The sequence below is a fragment of the Cervus elaphus genome, chromosome 14 (genome assembly GCF_910594005.1).
Source record: "Cervus elaphus chromosome 14, mCerEla1.1, whole genome shotgun sequence".
NCBI lineage: Eukaryota > Metazoa > Chordata > Mammalia > Artiodactyla > Cervidae > Cervus > Cervus elaphus.
Window position 1 is genome coordinate 20,019,582 of NC_057828.1, and position 14,151 is coordinate 20,033,732.

Below are 14,151 nucleotides of genomic sequence, written 5' to 3' on the forward strand. Positions count from 1 at the left end.
TTTATTTTTCTATTATTTTTAGACAACCATGATTGACAACATATGTTTTACTATCAAAACTCCAAATGTTTCTAATTATCTCATAATGAGTACCAAGTGGGGAGTTAGATTGTTAACCCCTAAATACACTGGGAAAAAATGGTAATTACATATAATGTTAAATTCTACTTGCTTCAGGCTTAATTATATTGCATAGGTTTCTAAAAGGCAATGCAATTATTTTGTATCTTTTTTATGTAATATAAGAGCATAGAAAATAATTACAAAATGTTTACATGATACCAAATATAAGAACATTATACCAGACAAATTGCTCTCATCTGTCACACACTGGATTAGGCTGCCACTAAGTCTTGTAGTATCTATTGCAGCAGTCATGCTAATGATATCAATATTGCCAGTCTTTGGTTCACAGCCTAAAATAGAGACCTAATCATGCCATGTCCATGATTTCAGAATAAAATCAGGACCTACCAAGCACTAAACTGATTTGTTTTTTCAGCTGCGTCCCTTTCCCAGCATAAATCCCCAAATCTCCAAAACTCATGCCTTTCAGTGAGCCTGTGTGGCTCTTTCATACTTCACAATCACCATTAACTATTCAATCATACTCCTCTCTTTACCTCTAATGTCATCACCTGTATCTCTGCTGCCATGGTCTTCAACCTCTACAAGATGAATCAAGAGCCTTAACGCAGATGTACTTGGAGTGTTTTCCCCAAATGGAATCAATCATGTTAATTGTTTTTCCAAAATAATCATTATCCCTGCCTCTATAGCAGGTAGGAGAGACTACCTAGGATTGTAAGTTACACACATGTGTGTTTACCTGGCTAAATTATCAGATCTCTAAGGAGAGGTGTAACATAGTAATTGTGTATTCCTTAGACACCTTGTATGTGGTGCTCAATAAATGCATGTTACATGGCAATCATTGTTCTTAACTTTTTAGTATTTCTAATTCCTAGCTTTGTTCTTTATTGTTTCTTGAACTCTTAAAATACACTATATTATTCTATATTGTCTATAATTTTAGATATCTAAGGAAAAATACCTAAATTAATCAATACCTTCACTGTGATATGGGGTGGGTGTGGTATTGCTACTTTGTTGTTGTTGTTTAGTCACCCAATTGTGTCTGACTGTTTGCAACCCCATGGACTGCAGCATGCCAGGCATCCCTGTCCCTCCCCATCTTCGAGAGTTTGCCTAAGTTCATGTCCATTGCATCAGTAATGCAATCTAGCCATCTCATCCTCTGACACCCTCTTCTCCTGCCCTCAATCTTTCCCAGCATCAGGGACTTTTCCAAAGTGCTGTTGCCTGTTTGCATCAGGTGACCAAAATATTGGAGTTTCAGCTTCAGCAATGGGTATTCAGGGTTGATTTCCTTTAAGGTTGACTGGGTTGAGCTGCTGTCCAAGGGACACTCAAGAGTCTTCTCCAGCACTACAGTTCAAAGGCATCAATTTTTTGTCGCTCTGCTCTCTTTATGGTCCAGCTTTCACAACTGCACGTGACACTGGAAAGACCATAGCCTTGACTATATAAAGCTTTCCAAGTGGTTGTAATGTGCAGCCAAGGTTACCATCACTGAGTTTTGAGTCATTAATTGATGATTTTTAATTGGCAAGATCATTCACTCTCTTTGTGACCCCATGGACTGTAGCCCTCCAGGCTCCTCTGTCCATGGAAATTTCCAGGCAAGAATACTGGACTGTGTTGCCAGTTCCTTCTCCAGAGGATCTTTCTGACTCAGGGATTGAACCCATGTCTCTTGTGTCTCCTTCACTGGCAAGTGGATTCTTTACCACTGTGCCACATGGGAAACCTTCACTCACGCTTAGTATGAGTTAAACCTGCATTTCTTTTTAAAGGTGCAGTATCAACTGACTGTTGGGCTGACTGGACCCTATAGATGAACCCATCAGAGGTTGGCATATTCTGACATCACACGGGCCATGCACACTGTTACTGGTCTCCTTCAGCCACAGGCAACTGGTGACATGGCCTCATGTGTGGATGTGATACTTTATAGACAATGAAAAGCAAATGAAATGGTGAATTGGTTACCATTAGTTACTTAGAATAAAAATAGAAAAATAAACGAATACTTGCTGCAAATATTTGTGAGTCTGTCAAGGACCATAATTTGAATCACAAAAGACAATGATTTCTAAAAAATTAATAACACTTTATTTCCTACCTTTAACAATGACCTCATTTACACTGAAACTCCCTAGGTGGGGGTGGGGGGGTGGGATGGGTAGAACATGGCTGAATTAACAAATATATGCTAACTTTTCTCAGGACTTGTGAGTAATCTAGCTAAAATTAAACAAAAAAGACATTGTTTGGAATCTGCTGCATGCAAAGTAGTTTGTGTGATAGTTTTCTTCTTATCTGAGCCAAAGTGTTAATGTTATTTACAATTATAGAATAACATTTGTTGAAATAAATTGAACCAAACATAATTGTTTTCCAAAAAAATTCTATTCAAAGTCTAAGTTTCAGGCATATTAAGACACTCAGAAACACTTAGTTGTATATTATACCGAGCAATAAAGCAGCCCAAAAATATAGCTATAGAGAAAAACTGGAAGAGAAGAAACCTCTTATTTTACACTAAGTCAAGCAAAATGTCCTTTTTAACCTTCTTAATAGCACTCTCCCCTATTTTAAATTGAGTCATTCTGAGTACCTGAGCTTCATGTTTTATAGTTTTATAATTTGTAACGTCTGGCAAAGATCAAGGTTTCTCACTTTCCACCTCACAGATGTCCTTGCAAACTGGAACAAGATTTAAATGGTTTACATACATATATTACTTCATTAGTGCCTAATTAAAAATACGTCTGACAGCTGGCAGACAATGAGGTGCTTCAGATAATCCAAGGGAACTGATCAAGGATGGAGAATTGAGCTTGTAGCACATATATGAATTCATGGCATTCATTTTTCATTTTTAGGAACAGGGCTTTTTTTTTCCCCACCAACTTTATACATTTTGTATACACACTGTTACTGACATAGTCATGCTGCATTTAGATTAAATATCATATTTTAGGAGGAGTATGTGGATTATTTTTCTATTAGAAATTCTTCCTAGAAAAGTGAAGATCTTTTTAAATAAGTCATGAATTTTATCGTGATTGTCTGATAGCTAACATTAGCTACACGTTATATGAATTTGTTTTCTATATTTGTTAAGGTTTTACTTGATCCCGTCTTCAAGTACTTACACATTTTACTGCTAATGGGGCTTCCCAGGTGGTGCTAGTGGTGAAGAACCTGCCTGCCAATGCAGGGGATGTGGGAGATAGGAGTTCAATCCTTAGGTCAGTAAGATTCCCTGGAGGAGGAAATGACAACCCACTCAGGCATTCTTGACTGGAAAATCCCATGGACAGAGGAGCCTGGAGGTCTACAGTCCATAGGGCCACATAGAGTCAGACATGACTGAGGCAACTTAGTACACACACATACACACACACACATCTAATGAAATAAATAGGGACTTACCAAGGATATTGTATTAGTCAGGGTTCTCCAGAAAAATGGAATAGACTGAGGTAGCTTTTGGATGTGATTAAAATCTATGGCCTTAGAGTTTGAGAAAATCAGATCACCCTCTGTAATGTGGGTGGGCCTCAACAAATCAGCTGAAAATCTTAAAGGAAAAGACTGAGGTACCCTGAAGAAGAAGGAAATCTACCTCCTGAGTGCCTTCAGACTTGAGCTGTCATAGCACCTCTTTCTTGGGTCTCCAGCATTTCAGTCTGCCTTGCAGATTTTGGAGTAAAATTAATCTCTCTCTCTCTCTCTCTAGCTGTGTGTGTGTGTGTGTATATATACATATATGAGTCAGTACAGTCTCTCATTCATGTCTGATTCTTTGCAACTCCATGGACTGCAGCACGCTATTCTTCCCTGTCCATCACCAACTCCCAGAGGTTGTTCTAACTCATGTCCATGGAGTCGGTGATTCCATCTAACCATCTCATCCTCTGTCATCCCCATCTCCTCCCACCTTCAATCTTTCCCAGCGTCAGGATCTTTTCAAATGAGTCAGTTCTTCATATCAGGTGGCCAAATACTGGAGTTTCAGTTTCAGCAACAGTCCTTCCAATGAACACTCAGGGCTGATTTCCTTTAGGATAGACTGGTTGGATCTCCTTGCAGTCCAAGGGACTCTCAAGAGTCTTCTTCAACACCATAGTTCAAAAGCATCAATTCTTCGTTGCTCAGCTCTTTACAGTCCAACTCTCACATCCATACATGACTACTGGAAAAACCATAGTTTTCACTAGATGGGCCTTTGTTGGCAAAGTAATATCTCTGCTTTTTAATATGCTATCTAGGTTGCTCATAGCTTTTCTTCCAAGAAGCAATTTTTTTTTTAAATTTCATGACTGCATTCACCATCTGCAGTGATCTTGGATCCCAAGAAAATAAAGTCTCTCACTGTTTCCATTGTTTCCCCAATTATTTGCCATGAAGTGATGGGACCAGATGCCATGATCTTAGTTTTCTGAATGTTGAGCTTTAAGCCAACTTTTTCATTCTCCTCTTTCACTTTCATCAAGAGGCTGTTTAGTTCTTCTTCACTTTCTGCCATAAGGGTGGTATCATCTGCATATCTGAGGTTATTGATATTTCTCCCGGCAATCTTGATTCCAGCTTGTGCTTCATCCAGCCCAGCATTTCACATAATGTACCCTGCCTATAAGTTAAATAAGCAGGGTGACAATATACAGCCTTGACGTACTCCTTTCCCGATTTGGAACCTGTCTGTTGTTTCATGTCCACACAGATGTGTGTGTGTTTGTGTGTGTGTATATATAAATCTGCTCAAGATTATAAAATAATGGCTGAGTTGACAAATAAAACATAAGTTGATGATCTTTAGATTTTAAACTGTATTGTATCAAAGTTAAGTACTAGAAGAGAGCTGGAGACACTAGATATCACTGAATAACAAATAACAGATAGTTTATTTTCAGAGGAGGAAGAATCTGAAGTGGGATGGGTTATACTAAATCATTTTTAAATGTGCCTTTTTTTTTTAAACCAGATTCTGAAACATGGTCTTGACTAGCTTTGTTCAGAAGATCTTTCTACAATGATAGTAATGTTTTATATCTGTGTTTTCCAGAACAGTAGCTACTAGACCCACTTGGTTACTCAGCACTTGGAATGGGATTAGTAAAGCTGGAGATCTGTCTTTTAAGTTTTATTTATGTTTAACTACTTTAGATTCAAATCACTATTATACAGAGCAGTACAGAAAATGTAAGACCTCTTTTTAGATGCAGGGAAACACTTTGGGAAGAACACACACAGATGGAAATAATCATAGCTTAGATGAGTGAGAGAGATTTAACTCTGTGTAGCAAAGTGTACAGGCTGAGGAGTTGTCTGCCAGAAAAACATTTCAGTATCTAGTCTAGTGTAAATTTGTGAGGAGAGCCCAGCAGAAGATTTGCAGTACATGTGAGGAGCCCTTAGGAGTGAACTCATCTGAAGGAATGAAATACTGTGTTGAATCTGCCCCCAAACCTCCTTGTCAGTAAAGAGAAGGAATTATAAACTATCTAGCTGTTAGATACATAGATTTGGGTCCTTGAGACAGAAGACATTGAAAAAGATAATTAAAAAAAAAAACTACTTTATGTGAGTCCATATAGAGTACAAACCACTCTCAGAGTTAAACAAGATGGAAAGAATTCTTTTTCATGCTACTTTCCCCCCTTTCCCTAAGATAGCCTCAGAATGTGATAAATGGTACAACTATTGCAATATAGCAACTGAATTTTAAGTCACAGAAAACTCAAATTAGTTTTAAGCAGAGAAAAGAAAGACTTGATTCATATCATTGAAAACCATACAGCATATATATAATCAGAAAACAAATGCTTCAATCTGGCTAACTTTTTTCTTGTCAATTTAGGATTAATTTTCTTCATGCTTTAGCTAAACAGGAACTAAAGCAACAATGTGATACAGACATAAGAAAGGCTATAGATGGAATTTACTTGAAGTAGTGGCAGTTGGTGGTTTAGTTGCTAAGTCTTGTCCGAGTCTTTGCGACCCCGTGGACTGTAGCCCTGCAGGCTCTTCTGTCCATGGGATTTTTCTAGGCAATAATACTACAGTGAATTGTCATTTCCTTCTCCAGGGGATCTTCCTGACCCAGGGACCAAACCCAGGTCTCCTGCCCTGTAGCTGGATTCTTTACCACTGAGCCACCTGGAAAGCCCTTATATGTGAAGCAAAGTGAAAATACTCTGGTATAACTGATTTATAAATAGTTCTATTATAGTATGGGTTTTTAGAGAAAATAAATTTAAAATTAAATAGATGAAAAAATAGAAGAAAAGAGAGGGATCACTTAACTGTCTTAAGAAACAAGCAAAAAGAAAGATGTAAAGGATATTACATATCTCAGAAATAACCATGAATCCATTGTATTTAGTATGAGAGATGAAGGAGAAAATTATCTAATATTTAAGATCTGGAGAGAGAGGCAGAACACATGTCTGAACATCTGTGTTGTGTGTGTGTGTGTGTGTGCATTAATTGTACATGTGTGTGTGCTAAGTTGCTTCAGTTGTGTCTGACTCTGTGATCCCATCGACTGTAGCCCACCAGCCTTCTCTGTTGATGGGATTCTCTAGGCAGGAACACTGGAGTGGGTTGCCGTTTCCTTCTCCAATGTTAATTGTATATTTGGATAATTGTAAATTAAGTAAATATTGTTATCCTAATATTTTAACCAAGTAACCAAGTCAGAGATATTAAGCAATGAACTGATGTCCCAAAGTAAATTAGAGGGCTGACATTAGAGTTGGAATTGTCTGATTAAAAAAATGATTTTAAATATTTTCTTTAAAACACAAAAACTGAACGAAAGAGTAAGATTATGATATATTTATAATAATATACATATCTATCACTTAATTTTTTTAAAAAATAATTCCTGTATGTATTCATATAAATTTGAAGTATTTGACATATACATTATTATCCCTAATATACATAAGGGGAAACTTAGGCTTAAAAATATTGTATCATAGGATTGTTGTCTTCTCTAACACCAAATCCTAAAAAATGGGAGAATATGTGATGGATAGATCAGCTGCTGCTGCTGCTGCTAAGTCGCTTCAGTCGTGTCCGACTCTGCATGACCCCATAGACGGCAGCCCACCAGGCTCCGCCGTCCCTAGGATTCTCCAGGCAAGAACACTGGAATGGGTTGCCATTTCCTTCCCCAATGCATGAAAGTGAAAAGTGAAAGTGAAGTCACTCAGTCGTGTCCGACTCTTAGCGACCCCGTGGATTGCAGCCTACCAGGCTCCTCTGTCAATGGGATTTTCTAAGCAAGAGTACTGGAGTGGGCTGCCATTACCTTCTCCAAATAGATTAGCTAATGAACATGTAATAGGAAAATATTATTAACTATTTTTAATCATAAGTCCAGTTTCTTGTTGTTGTTCAGTTGCCCAGTCGTGTTTTACTATTGGTGACCCCCGGGACTGCAGCACGCCAGGCCTCCCTGTCCCTTACCATTTCCCAAAGTTTTCCCAATTCAAGTCTATTGCTTCGATGATGCCATCCAGCTATCTCCAATCACTTACCATGTTTAAAATATTACATTTTGTAGCGGTTCATTTCATGTATTGAATTTACTGATCTTTAGATTGTGTACTGCATTTATCAATAAATAGGATTTTCAAATTCTCCAAGATTTTATCATTGATCCGATGTGTGTAGAACCTCTGAGGAAATCCTACTCTGGGCCTATGACATTCAACAGTAACTTTCATCAAAGGTATTGTCACTTAGCTATTTGGGGAGATATTTTATTTTTCTTTGAAGCTATGATAAGAGTGAAGGAAATGTTAAAATGGGCAGACCAACAAATGAAACTGGGAAACTGCAAAGAAGTCTGGTGGCGAGAATTTCCAAAGTTAAAAAAAAAACAAAACACTAATTATCTCAAAATTACTTAGCTTCATAATATCTTTAAGGGAAATATCAGTAAAGTTTTACCATGTGAAAAGCAAGCTGAAAAAGGAAGAAGCATCTTTATCACCAACATGTTCTAAGTGAACTCACTGGGATGTCTCACTAATGCTCTGAGAGTCTCAAATTTTTGCCTCAGTCTGTTTCTTACAAAACAAGGAAAACTTTATTTATATTACATGTAAATCTTTTAAAGTAGCTCAATTAGTGACATAGCTACATTCATTTTTACTTATTTGCCCATAGAAATCCTTCTATGATATCTATATTTTTATAGAGATTAAGTGGAAAAGCTGTAAAATATATGTTTATCAACACAGATGTTGTCTGAGTCAGTGTGGACCCCTCTAATAGAATACCATAAACTGGATGGTATTTATTTATCAACAGCAATTTAATTCTCCCACTTCTGAAGGCTAAAAAGACCAAGATCAAGGTGCTGGCTGATGTGATGTCTAGTGAGGTCTCTCTCGCTGGTTTTCAGATGACTGCCTTCTTGCTGAGACACAGAGAGAGATCATATGTCTTCTCTTTTTAGAAGGTCATTAATTCTATCATGAGGGCTCCGTGGAGCCTTGTACCAAGGTCACAGGTATGGAGTCCTGTTCCAAGGTCACAGGATAAGAATCTCTGGAACTGACCAAGTTCCTAACAACTGTTGTCATGAGCCTCTCAATCTAAACTGGTCAGTTCCCGATCCTATATTAGGTAAAATACCCACCCTATAGTATCCTAGCCAAATAGCTAATGCCACCATTCCAGTAGGAATTTTCTCTATCTTGAGGCTATAAAAATTGGCTGCTAGCCTGCAAAAGGGCCGGCTCTCCCTTGAGCCAATCTGCTATTCTAACAGCATCTCCCATTCTAATAAACTTTCTTCCTTCTCATTCTGCCTCATGTCTGGAAATTCTTTTCCAACCCGCACACAGACCACCGCGACAGGCTCCACTCTCATAACCTAGATACCTTGAAAAGGCCCCACCTCCAAATAACATCACACTGGGGGTTAAGGATTCAATCAATGAATTCACGGAGGGGGCAGACATTCAGGCCATAGAAAATGTAGATGCAAATTGGATATGAATGAAAAGTATGGGGGTATGTGCAGGGGAGAGAGAGATGGACAAGCACTGTCTCCCCATGTTTTTTATTACATTACTTAACAAATAATGTTATGCACATTTTTTACAATCTTTCAACATTATTTAACAACTACAGTTAATTTGCTTTCTTAAAATTCAACTGAGTAAATCTGAAGATCTATTTGGCTTTATTGAACTATTCATGAATTGGCCAGCATCCCATATAGTAAATAGAAAGACACTTCAAAGGATTGTTCAAAATGGAAGGCTTCACAGGCAGAAAAGTGTGGACTAAGGAGGTATTAGCAAAAGAAAAGAAAGGATTGTTTCAGGCCAGGTCAGCTTCACTTGGGGGAAGGCAATGGCAGGGATCTTAATCAAGAGGGTTACCTCATTAGCACTAGCACCAGTGCGTGCATGTGTGTGTGTGTGTCCTACACTTGTGACCCCCATGAACAGCCAGGCTCCTCTGTCCATGGAATTCTCCAGGCAAGAATACTGGAGTGGGATGCCATTCCCTTCTCCAGGGGATCATCCCAATTCAGGGATGGTACACATGTCTCCACATTATGGGCAAATTCTTTACCATCTGAGTCACCAGGGAAGCCTTACCTCACTAGCAGTGATCAGGAAATTTCAGATTGATAGTTTTAAATGCCATATTTCTGTGAAGTGTTAAACTGTAATTAAGTCTTAGTTTACTGGTGTGGAGGGTAAATTAATCTATTTTGAGCCTGTTGTCTTTTTTTTAAAGACTACACCAAATGCAACACCCATTCCTTTTCAATGCATTTAAAAGATATATTATTTTTTCCCACTCAAACTTACAAAGTTGGGAAAGCTACACAGATAGTTTAAGTGTTGAAGAGGACATGCAGTATATGCCTACAATCTCATTGTATGACAATGCTATGTATGTATTACAGAATGAGGGTAAAAGAGGCTAATTCATAAGCAACTGGAGTTAATGCAGAAGGTGTTGTAAAGTTATACATTGGACTTTAAGTGTTGATAAGATTTAGGAGATAAACATGAATTTTAATTCACATAATGAAGAAATTCTACTTTATCTGGTGTTTCACAGGCACCCTACTATGGTTTAAGAATGACTAGCTTTTTGCTTTTAAAAAAGCCTAACTAGTAGCTGTACACTGAATTTACATCTTCACAGACAAAATTAATTGCCCGGTCTTGCAAAGTTCAGAAAGATTTTTCTTTTATTTAGCTCTCAAGTGGAAGTATTAACTTACTGTAGGTATTACCACCTCTCTTTGTAAGGGGAATAAAAATGTGCAATTAACTTCAGACAGTTCCTTAGAAACCTTGTATCCTACTGGGCGATTTCAAGGCAGCAACTGCATGGTGATATATTTCTTCCCACCTGACTTTTAGCTCCGGAAACCATTATTGGAGCTTTTCAAGTCTGTAAGTGGAAAGGCACGTCTCTGGTGGAAAGACTATTAATGGAGACCCTAAGTAGAGAGGTTATTAACGTTCAAGGAATTGGGGCCATTCATAAGCCAGTTCAGAGATCATCTTACTGTTGAGATGGCCCCACAGATTTTGGGTTAATAGAAAATACTGGATCAAAGTTTAGAGAGTTGCTTAAGAGCAGGAATGAAGCAAGGTCACTCTCGAAAAAGTTCTCAGAGAATAACACAAAAAGAAAGGGAACACTTTTTACTAGTCTTAAATTCTCCTTTAAACTTCAGTTTAGAAACAGTAACTATTGATGTTTTTAATATAACTTTATTTATATTTTTTTAAATTAGAGGTAATAAAATGTTTACATTTGAATTGAAGATGCTTAAAAGGAAATCTATTGATTTATCTTCTGATTGTGGAAAACACTACCACTAACAACACTTGGAGGTGATGTCTGTGCCCCTCTCCTTGAATCTGAGCTGGTTTCAATTCAGCTCAGTTCAGTTCAGTCGCTCAGTTGTGTCCAACTCTTTGCGATCCCATGAATCGCAGCACGTCAGGCCTCCCTGTCCATCATCAACTCCCAGAGTTTACCCAAACTTAAGTCCATAGAGTCGGTAATGCCATCCAGCCATCTCATCCTCTGTCGTCCCCTTCTCCTCCTGCCTCCAATCCCTCCCAGCATCAGGGTCTTTTCCAATAAGTCAACTCTTCGCATGAGGTGGCCAAAGTACTGGAGTTTCAGCTTCAGCATCAGTCTTTCCAATGAACACCCAGGACTGATCTCCTTTAGGATGGACTGGTTGGATTTCCTTACCATCCAAGGGACTCTCAAGAGTCTTCTCCAACAACCAGTTCAAAAGCATCAATTCTTCCTTGCTTGTAACCAAAAGAATGCAACAAAGTGAGACTGAAATAGGAAGAAAGGAGGCAGGACACACTCTTTAAAAGAATGACATAGATGTTGAGGATGTGACATGAACTGGTTTAAACAACTGGGTCCAAAATGGTGGAAGACTGCATTTCCAGTGGGCCTTGAGCCTCATTATATGTTCACTGTAATACATTAGCATGCTAAATAACAAACCCACAGGCTCCATGACAGTTCTAGACCAAAAAGTGGGTAGTGACCCAGTTCCTGGAAATCCTCACCTCTTTCCCAAACTAGTTGGAATAATCTTCCCACTCGACAGCCTATGAAATTGTTATGCCCGCTGTCCGAATCCCCCAGCAGGAAAAGAGAAGACCTCCAGGACAATGCAACACGCAAAGGAAGGGAAATTTATTGCAGACTCGAGTCTGGGCCCCTGCTGCAACCAACGCAGTGGTGCAAAGTCAGAGAGCCCCGAGCCCCAGTTTCCACGCACATTTATAAGGTGCTCGATTTCAAACATAAGCAGTGGGTAGTGGGCGCAAGCGGATTGGTTACATGTTTGCAAAGCAATTTTATTGGTACAAACTTTTGTGCGCGCGGGACTTTCCAGGGGACCTTCTCAGAGGTTTACTGGGCGCGTACTGATTAGCTGGTCTCTGGTGGCCTGTTGAGGGCAGATAATTACCCTACCCTCGGGAGAAACTGAAACTTAGGCCTACTGTTAGTTCAGGGCGCCTGTCATGGTGCTAGTCTTGACAGTCTCACAAAATTACTCAGTCTATTAAAAAAAAAAAACATATTTCAAAGCCTCTGGCCTTCTGAGATGTCCCAGACTCTGTCCATGAAGTATGTTTCTCCCTGGGCCACACTTAACTTCTATGGTGGACTGCATTCTGTCTATAAAATATATATCTCTCTAAATAAATCCACTTCTTACCTATCACTTTGCTTCTTGCTGAATCCTGCCTGTGCTGAGACATAAAGAACCTGCTGCTGCTGCTAAGTCACATCAGTCATGTCCGACTCTGTGCGACCCCATAGACGGGCCCACCAGGCTCCGCCATCCCTAGGATTCTCCAGGCAAGAACACTGGAGTGGGTTGCCATTTCCTTCTCCAATGCAGGAAAGTGAAAAGTGAGAATGAAGTCACTCAGTCGTGTCCGACTCTTCGCAACCCCATGGACTGTAGCCTACCAGGCTCCTCTGTCCATGGGATTTTCCAGGCAAGAGTACTGGAGTGGGGTGCCATTTCCTTCTCCAATAAAGAACCTGAGTTTCAATAAATCCTGAGACCAGGTGTGTCATCTCAATTAAAAGAGGGTTCAAGTCCCAATGTCCGTTTTTAGCTGGGTTTGAGTCACACGTGAGTTTTGTGGTTTCAGCACTCTGAGTGATAGGTCACAAAAAGGCAATACAACTTTGACCTGGCTTTCCTGGAATCATCATTCTCTAATGGCTTTATAGCCAATCATCTTGCTGTGAGAAGACTAAGCCACATGGTAACCCATGTATAGGTGTCCCAAGATGAAGGCATCATTGGAACCAGGCAGGAGCCTGTGGGGCGCCAAGGCACAGAAGCCTTTTTACAGAGCTAGAGAACCCAGCAAAGGCAAGATGTCAGCATTCTGCATTCCAGCGAAGGTCACAGTTTGGTGACCAGAGAAACTCATCAAGAGACCAAGTGATGCCAGTTTAAAGGAGTGCAGGCCCTGATTCTTACCAACAACCCTATTCTTGACAACTGCTATAGCACTCCTCACCAGATCCCTCCAGGCTGGGACACACTGTTTTTCAGGGCATGAGCCTGCTGTGTCCACCTTTGTCTGGTAAAGCAAGAAAGCGGCTCTTTGCTACTTCACCCAAAACTCTGTCTCTGAGATGTGATTTCTAGCCAGTGCACAGAGGCTGAGCTTCCAGCATAATTTCCTAGACTTGACTTCAATAAACATTGAAATCTTAAAATAAACTACAAACGAACACGAGAGAGTATCTTATGAAGACCTTATCGTTTACCCAATTTTCATCATAAGTTGTGCTCACTGCTACTGGGGTCTTTTTGTTATTGAAAACAAGTTTGTGTGCCCAATGCACAGTGAGGTCAAACAAACCTGAAACATCAGAGTTTGGAGCAGAGAAAGGTTTATTGCAGGGCCAAGCAAGGAAAAGAGATGGCATGTACTCAAGAAAAGCAGAACTCCCTAATGATCTTCAGGGAGAAATATTTAAAGGCAGTATTTGGGGTGAGGGCTTCAGGGTGTGTGACTTTCTTCTGATTGGTTGATGGTGAGGTAGGAGGGTGGTGCTCCAGGAATCCTGCGTTCAGCATTAAGTCATCATCCTCCACCTGGGTGGGAGCCTTAGTTCCTACAGAACTTAAAGGTGTTTTTATGTATATTCCTTCTGGAAGAACTAGGACTCTGCTTCATGGCTGCACTTTTTTTCTTCTTGCATCCCTTCTATTCCCTGATTAACAACTGTTTGAACCTGACCTTTGGATCCCAGGGAAGGACTTAGAGGCTGAATGAAGCCTATTTTCTACCAACAAAAGGATGGGGATAGAAAGGCTTTGTATCTGGGGGCCCCATTGGGTCCTGTTTGGCTTTGATTCTTTTGGGCCTTTGCAGTTCCTTGAGCAAGAAAATATTTGTGTATACTAACCTGTGTATATGCATGTATCTATAAACATCTAAATCTAACTATCTTTGTTCATATTAACTAAACATGAATTCATTCTGATGTCTCCAT